This window comes from Phacochoerus africanus, chromosome X (genome assembly GCF_016906955.1).
Source record: "Phacochoerus africanus isolate WHEZ1 chromosome X, ROS_Pafr_v1, whole genome shotgun sequence".
Classification (NCBI taxonomy): domain Eukaryota; kingdom Metazoa; phylum Chordata; class Mammalia; order Artiodactyla; family Suidae; genus Phacochoerus; species Phacochoerus africanus.
The window spans coordinates 11,782,674-11,789,957 of NC_062560.1; positions in this window are offsets into that span (position 1 = coordinate 11,782,674).

A 7,284-nucleotide genomic window follows, 5' to 3' on the forward strand; every position below is an offset into this window, starting at 1 on the left:
ACACACTCGATATCATGGCTCCAAGTCCTTTGAATGAATGTTCAAAGCATCAAAATAGACAATCTTTCCTGAAATGGCATTGACTTTTCAAAATCATGTCATATTCCTTTGTATTTACTTTCTAGGTTTAAACATTTTTTTTTCCTGAAGTTTCTATAGGTTTTCCTTTTTTCTTACTGATAAAATGTGCTGTTTGAAAAATCTAACACTGTGTTAAAAAAAAAAAAAAAAAGAAACCCCAAATTGTAGGAGCTTGAAGAACTATTCGCATCTCTCCTGGGTCTGGGATGGGCTCAGATGGGGGATTCTCATGTGAAGTCTCATGCAGTTGAATTCAGGCAGTGACTGAAGCTGGAGTCACCTGAGACTTGACAGGGCTTTCAGATGACTTCTTATGTGGCTAGCAACTGGTTGGGAGCTCAACTAGAGGCTGTCAAGAAGAGTCTTACACTAGACAACTCCATGAGGCTTGGGCTTCTCACAGCACTGCAATCTCTCTCTCTCTTTTTTTTTTTTTAATTTTGATGATTTTAATTTTTTTCCATTATAGCTGGTTTACAGTGCTCTGTCAGTTTTCTACTGTACAGCCAGGTGACCCAGTCACACATACATATATATTTATACATTCTTCTTTTTTCTCACATTATTATGCTCCATCATAAGTGACTAGATAGAGTTCCCAGTGCTAGACAGCAGGATCTCATTGCTTATCCATTCCAAAGGCAATAGTTTGCATCTACTAACCCCAAATTCCCAGTCCATCCCACTCCCTCCCCCTCCCCCTTGGCAACCACAAGTCTGTTCTCCAAGTCCATGACTTTCTTTTCTGTGGAAAGGTTCATTTGTGTTGTATATTAGATTCCAGATATAAGTGATATCATATGGTATTTGTCTTTCTCTTTCTGACTTACTTCACTTAGTATGAGAGTCTCTAGTTCCATCCATGTTGCTGCAAATGGCATTGTTTTGTTCTTTTTCTTAGCTGAGTAGTATTCCATTGTGAATATATACCCCATCTTCTTAATCCATTCATCTGTCGATGGACATTTAGGTTGTTTCCATGTCTTGGCTATTGTCAATAGACAGCACTGCAGTCTCAAAGTAGAAGAACCTTTCACTTGGTACTTGGCTTCTAAGATGGCGCATCGAAAGAGTGAGGGTCCCAATAGCAGCAGGCAGAAGCTTCAATTCTTTGGACCTAGTCTGGGAAGTCACTTAGTAACTTTGCTTGGTCAACTAGGTCACCAGACCAGACCAGAGTCAAGAAGAGAATTAGACTTTACTTTTCAGTCGGAAGGGTGACGTAGAATCGGCGGCCATCTTTAATCTGGTTCATGTTCTTCCACCAAAGCCTTAACATGATCCAGCATCTCAACTGCATTATCTGTTCCTTGCGATTAACTCATCCTGGAGACATCCTTCCCTGCCAGAGCCGTTTGACTGCCTTTTCTAATATAAACCTTTTTTTTTTTTTTTTTAATGAGTAAATACCATCCTAGGACTTCCCTTCCCAGCTTTCTTAGAGTGGACCTCTCAGTTTCCTATATCCAGTATATCCTAGAGGAATTTTCCCTTAAAGATTATGTGGAATGTAACCTTTTCGAATCTTGCATGTCTCAAAATACCTTTACTTTGCTCTTTTGCTTAATTGAACATTTGGCTGCATGTGGGATTCCAGGTTCGAAATGACATTCCTTGGATGGATGTCATTGCCCCATCATCTTTTTACATCCACTTGCTAAATATTATTCTTGTTCCTTGAGAAGATTCTACCCCCACCCCAATTGCCTAGAAAATCTGTTTACTCACGGTGTGACTTTCACAAGGTTGTGTCTAGTTTGGGAATTTTATTTCATTCATTCTGCTTGGAATAAAGTGCATCTTTTCCTTCTGAGAGTTCGCACCTTTCTGCAATTCTAGATTGTTTCCCTTCTATCATTTCTCTTTTTCCTCCCGGTTTTCTCTATAGCCATTATCTATTGTCCAGTGAACAGAGTAAACCATTCACGGATATTTGTTATCGGCTACATTGTTTTCATAAAATTCGTTTTAATAAACTATAGAGCCCTGGTTTGACATTTTTCTAATTGGGTTACAGTGTGGGCAATGGACTGCGTGGAGGTCATGGGTGAATAGTACCCTTCCTGCCCTGGCCATGATCTCAGTGTTCACAACTACCTGTGTGGGTGACTTTGCTATATCTCTATACTTTAGCACGTATTGATTTATATTGTGATTTTTGTATGACACACCAGAAGCATACGTTATTATCTACAATGTTTTGCAGTCACTCCCTGTGTACCTGCCACCCAGATTTGTCAGATCCTAACGACTTACCCTATGGCTTTGGATCTTTGTTGTAAAGAAATAAACATCAGAGACAGACTTGGAATACTCTCAGTAACCTTTCCCAGTCCCATGCGTCTCTCTCCCTCCTCAAATATCGTCAAGCCTGACTTTGCTTTTGTATCCGCCCCATGCAATTCTTCATATATTTACCACATAATCACATGTCCTTAAAAATGTATAACATTGTTTGGCATGTTTTTAAACTTTATGTAAATGGTATCATACTGTACATATCCTTCCACACTCTGATTTTGTTATTCAACACTAGTTTTGCAAGATCTATGCCTTTTAAAAGATAGAGCTTTGATTCCTTTACCTTCATTGCTTTACAGTCGTCTATTGCATATTAGAATTTAGATTCTGCTGTTGATGGACATTTAGGTTGTTTACCAATTTTTTGCTATTAAAAACACTGCTGCAATGAACATTCTTGTATCTGCCTCTCTGTGCATGCGTGTTGTGATTTTTTTCTCAGGAGGTCTGCTCAAGCGTGGAATTTAAGAAATTGACAGGTATTCCTCAATTTCACTAGATACTGATTCCCTCCTAGGCAGGCCCAGTGATCCACAGTGATTGCAAAAGCAAGGAAAGCAATCCGAGCACCAGGTTGTCTAAGATGCTCTGAATCGGCTTTCTCTAGTTTCACTTGGTTCCTGAGTATCTGAGGTTTCCTTCGAAGCAAGCTGCTAAAGCAGGCTGGCTGATTTCTTAGTGAGAAAGAGATAAGCAGAGAGATAGAGATGAAAGATAGAGATAGTAGTGTGTGTGTGTGTGTGTGTGAGAGAGAGAGAGAGAGAGAGAGAGAGAGAAGGAGAGAGGGAGAGAGATTGCTGTCTGCAATAAATTATATATTCCCTAACACTGGTGCAAACCAAAGGACCTAGATGTACCCTCCAGTGTCTGTAAGTTTTGTTCCTTTTCATGACAGCATGACCACAGTGTAGAAAAATGTTGGTAATGGGTGTATACTTACACTTAAACAAAACCCGAATGAATCAAACGTACCAAGAGATGGGACAGGAAAGGGGAAGGGGAAGGAAAGGGATGAAAGAAATTAAATGATCAGTTCAGGAGGCTCATCGTCTGTATAACACATCCTCTGGAAAGTTGGAAGAAAAAAATAGTACTGTTTTGTTTGCATGTATCATGACTTAATAAGAATGATACTATACTGTAGATCTCATTATATTTATTATCTTTATCATATTTCCATATTACTATTATTGAAAGATCTGTCCCATGTTGCTATGTGTACTCTGGTCGGATCCTGGTTTCTTGTTGCTATAAAATATTCCGGGGCATACATCTGCCACATTTACTTGGCTATTTCCCCAGTGATGTGCAGTTAATGACCTTAAACTTTCTCCTACAGAGCTGAGATGAATATCATCATACATCCCCCCATGTAACAACAACAGCAACACACACCCACACAGAGAGAAACAAAAAGACTGGATCACAAGGTACGTGTATACTTAATGTGACCAAGATGGTGGCACCTCTCTACACACCATGGGGCATTGATTCATGTACTCCCAGCAACAATGTGCAGTATCCAGCTTTCTGACTTTGCTTATGTGATGGATTTATATTTCTTTCTTGTTTGAATTTGCATTCTCTGATTGCTAAAGTGTTTGAGCCTCTCTTCGTAGTGTAGTTGACCATTTGGGTTCTTTTCCCTTTAATTTCCTCTTCGTGTTTTTGACCAGTTTTCAATTCCGTTTTTTATGCTGATTTGCAGATGTTTTTCATGCATTTACATAAAAGGTCCTCACTGGTTTGGGACGTTGCCAATATCTCCTCTGAATCCATCATTTGTAATCTTTGTCCATAGTTTCCTTTAAAAACAGAAAAACTTAGTGTGGAAATAATCAAGCCCACCTATTTTTAATCTTATGATGTATGCTTTGAGGGTTTTGTTTAATAGCCCTTCCTCAATTCTTTATGAGAAATGCATTCTCCCACATTCTCTTCTATTTGCTTTATAGTTTCACCATCCTTATTTAGTTTTTTTACATTTGCTGACATGTACTTTTTTTTTTTTTTTTGTCTTTGTTGTTGTTGTTGTTGTTGCTATTTCTTGGGCCGCTCCCGCGGCATATGGAGGTTCCCAGGCTAGGGGTTGAATCGGAGCTGTAGCCACCGGCCTACGCCAGAGCCACAGCAACGAGGGATCCGAGCCGCGTCTGCGACCTACACCACAGCTCACAGCAACGCCGGATCGTTAACCCACGGAGCAAGGGCAGGGACCGAACCCGCAACCTCATGGTTCCTAGTCGGACTCGTTAACCACTGCGCCACGACGGGAACTCCACTTTTATTTTTTTAATTGAAGTATAGTTGATTGACAGTGTTGTGTTAGTTTCAGGTGAATTAAATATCTTTTAATCCCAAACTAATTTATCCCCTCCGTATTTAGTTTTTAATCCATCTGAAATCTACTTTTTAAATACGAAGTCAAGTGGGAAACCATTTTGACTTTTCTCCGTGGATGTAAGCAATTTCCTCAGCATCACATCTCTGTTCAGATCCTGTGGAACAGGCAGTATATTTGGAGGAAATGGCAAAGGGTGGACAGTTTGGGGATAGTGATTGGTGTCGCCTCGAAGTTATATATATATTCTGCCTTAGGTCCACTTGGGACTCTCTGGAGGGAACACCCTTGGCCATGACACAGCTTCCATTATGGTGATGTGTCATGGGGAAAGGCTGAGGTGCTCTCCACCACTTTATAGGGAGCAGATAGATCACAACAAGGATGAACTGAGTCAGAAGAACATGGCAGATGTCATACAATCTGGGCAGACCTGTTGGTGAACTTACACGAGATACCATCACAAACTCCCAGGAAAAATTGGATGAGACATTAACAGGAAAGAAAAATCTTCCATTGCTACAAGGGGCACAAAAGCAGCCTAGCCATAGTTAATTTCCATTAAGTTGATCCCTTTTATAACCCCACAGTTGATAGGGTCAGGGGAAATTGAACAGTATATGTAAATTGCATTCTCTAGTGTGTCATGGGGCGAAACTACCATTTTATTTTCAGGTTCATTAAATAAGAATTACATTTCTTGGAGTAAATTGCAGTTTGACCAGAAAAAAACTTATTTTTGAAACCAAGCCTGTTTATGTTACCCACTCATGTTGTTATAAGTGAAGGATTACTCTATATTTTAGAATTATTTTTCTATTATACAATATTCATACTGTTAAAGGCATATGAATATGAAATAAGACATTATAATTATAATATTTAATCATGTAAAATATCACTAAATCACACTTGAACATAAATGAACAAGTGTAATGGAAAGAATAACTAAATCCAGGAAGACATCTTTATCTGTCTTTGAGAATATAGGGCAGAAGGCAGAAGGCAGAGCAGTGGTCATAAGTGCCTGAGGCAACCCAGGAATAAGTACAGATTAAAAGTATAATAACAATTGATTTTTTGATAAATATTTCTTGAATCTGTAATTGCAGTTTTAAGTGACCTTTTCCAATGAAAACAGCTCTCCATCTTGAAGTCTTTGCTTTGTCTGACTCATGAAGTCCTATTTGTTTTTCCAGTTACACCTCAGTGGCCACCTCCCCAGGCAGCCCTCCTTGATTGCACCTCCAACTCCACTCAAGAGCTCAAGAACAGCACTTCCTCCCCTGAGCTCCCTGTGTCTTGTTATTGCTTCTTTAACTGCCTTATTCGCACAGTGTTAGTCTTTTGGCTTTTTTAATCTGTTCTGCTTAAGGAAGTATCTGCCCTTTACTCACATTTGCATTTCTTTTCTTTTCTTTTTTTTTTTTTTTCTTTTTCAGCTGCCCTCACTGCAAATGGAAGTTCCCAGGCCAGGGATCGAATCCAAGCCTGAGGTTTGACCTACACCACAGTGGTAGCAACGCAGGATCCTTAAGCTACAGTGCTGGGTGCGGGATCAAACCGGCGCCTCCACAGAGATAAGTTGGATCATTAACCCACTGCACCACAGCAGTAACTCCCCACATTTCTATTTCTGGTGCTTAGAACTATATGTAGCACACAGCAAGCACCAAATAAATGTCTTTTCGTAAAAACTGGAATGAAATCCCAAGGGCTTTCTTTATGTTTGACCACAGTAATAAAACAGTTCCAGGAGGTGGGGGGTGGGGGGATGGAAGTTGTATTTTTTTTTAACTTTTAAAACCATCTGATTTGTGACCACATTAAAACTCGCAGAATGATGGACTTCCTTCATGGCTCAGCACGTTAAGCAACTGGCATTGCCAGTGCTGTGGCTCTGGTTACACCTGTGGTACAGGTTCGATTGCTGTCCCCAGAACTTCCACACACTGTGCGCATGGCCAAAAAAACAAAACAAAACAAAAACCCAAAACTCACAGAATTATACAACCTAAACTTTGGAAATAGATATTATCTAGGCCCGCACCTCAAGAGCTTCAACATACATGTGGATCACCTGGGCATTTGTTAAAATACAGATTTTGGATTTAGGAGGTCTGGGGGCAGCCTGAGGTTCTACAGTTTTAAAAAGCTCCCAAAAGATGTGAGGTTTTTCATCCACCAGCTACACAAGCAGCAAGACTCTAAGTCTCCCCTGCTAATCACATGCATGAATTATAGCTACAACATTTGGACAACTGGTCAACAAGCAAACAAATGTGAAAGTGTTCCTAAATGTCTCCAAGAGGGTGATTCTCAAACTTTAGCTCCATCAGTATCACCTGTAGGGCTTGTTAAAGCACAGCTCACTGGGCCCCACACCCAGTGTTTTCAATTCATCCTGCCTGGGGTGGGGCTAGAGAATTTGTATTTCTACCAAGTTCCTAAGTGAGGCTGACACCACTCATCCCGGGACCACACTTTGGGAATCTTTGGTCTGAGAAGCACTTTGAAACCACTGTAATCAATGACCAACTCCCCCATGATGTTCAGAGTCC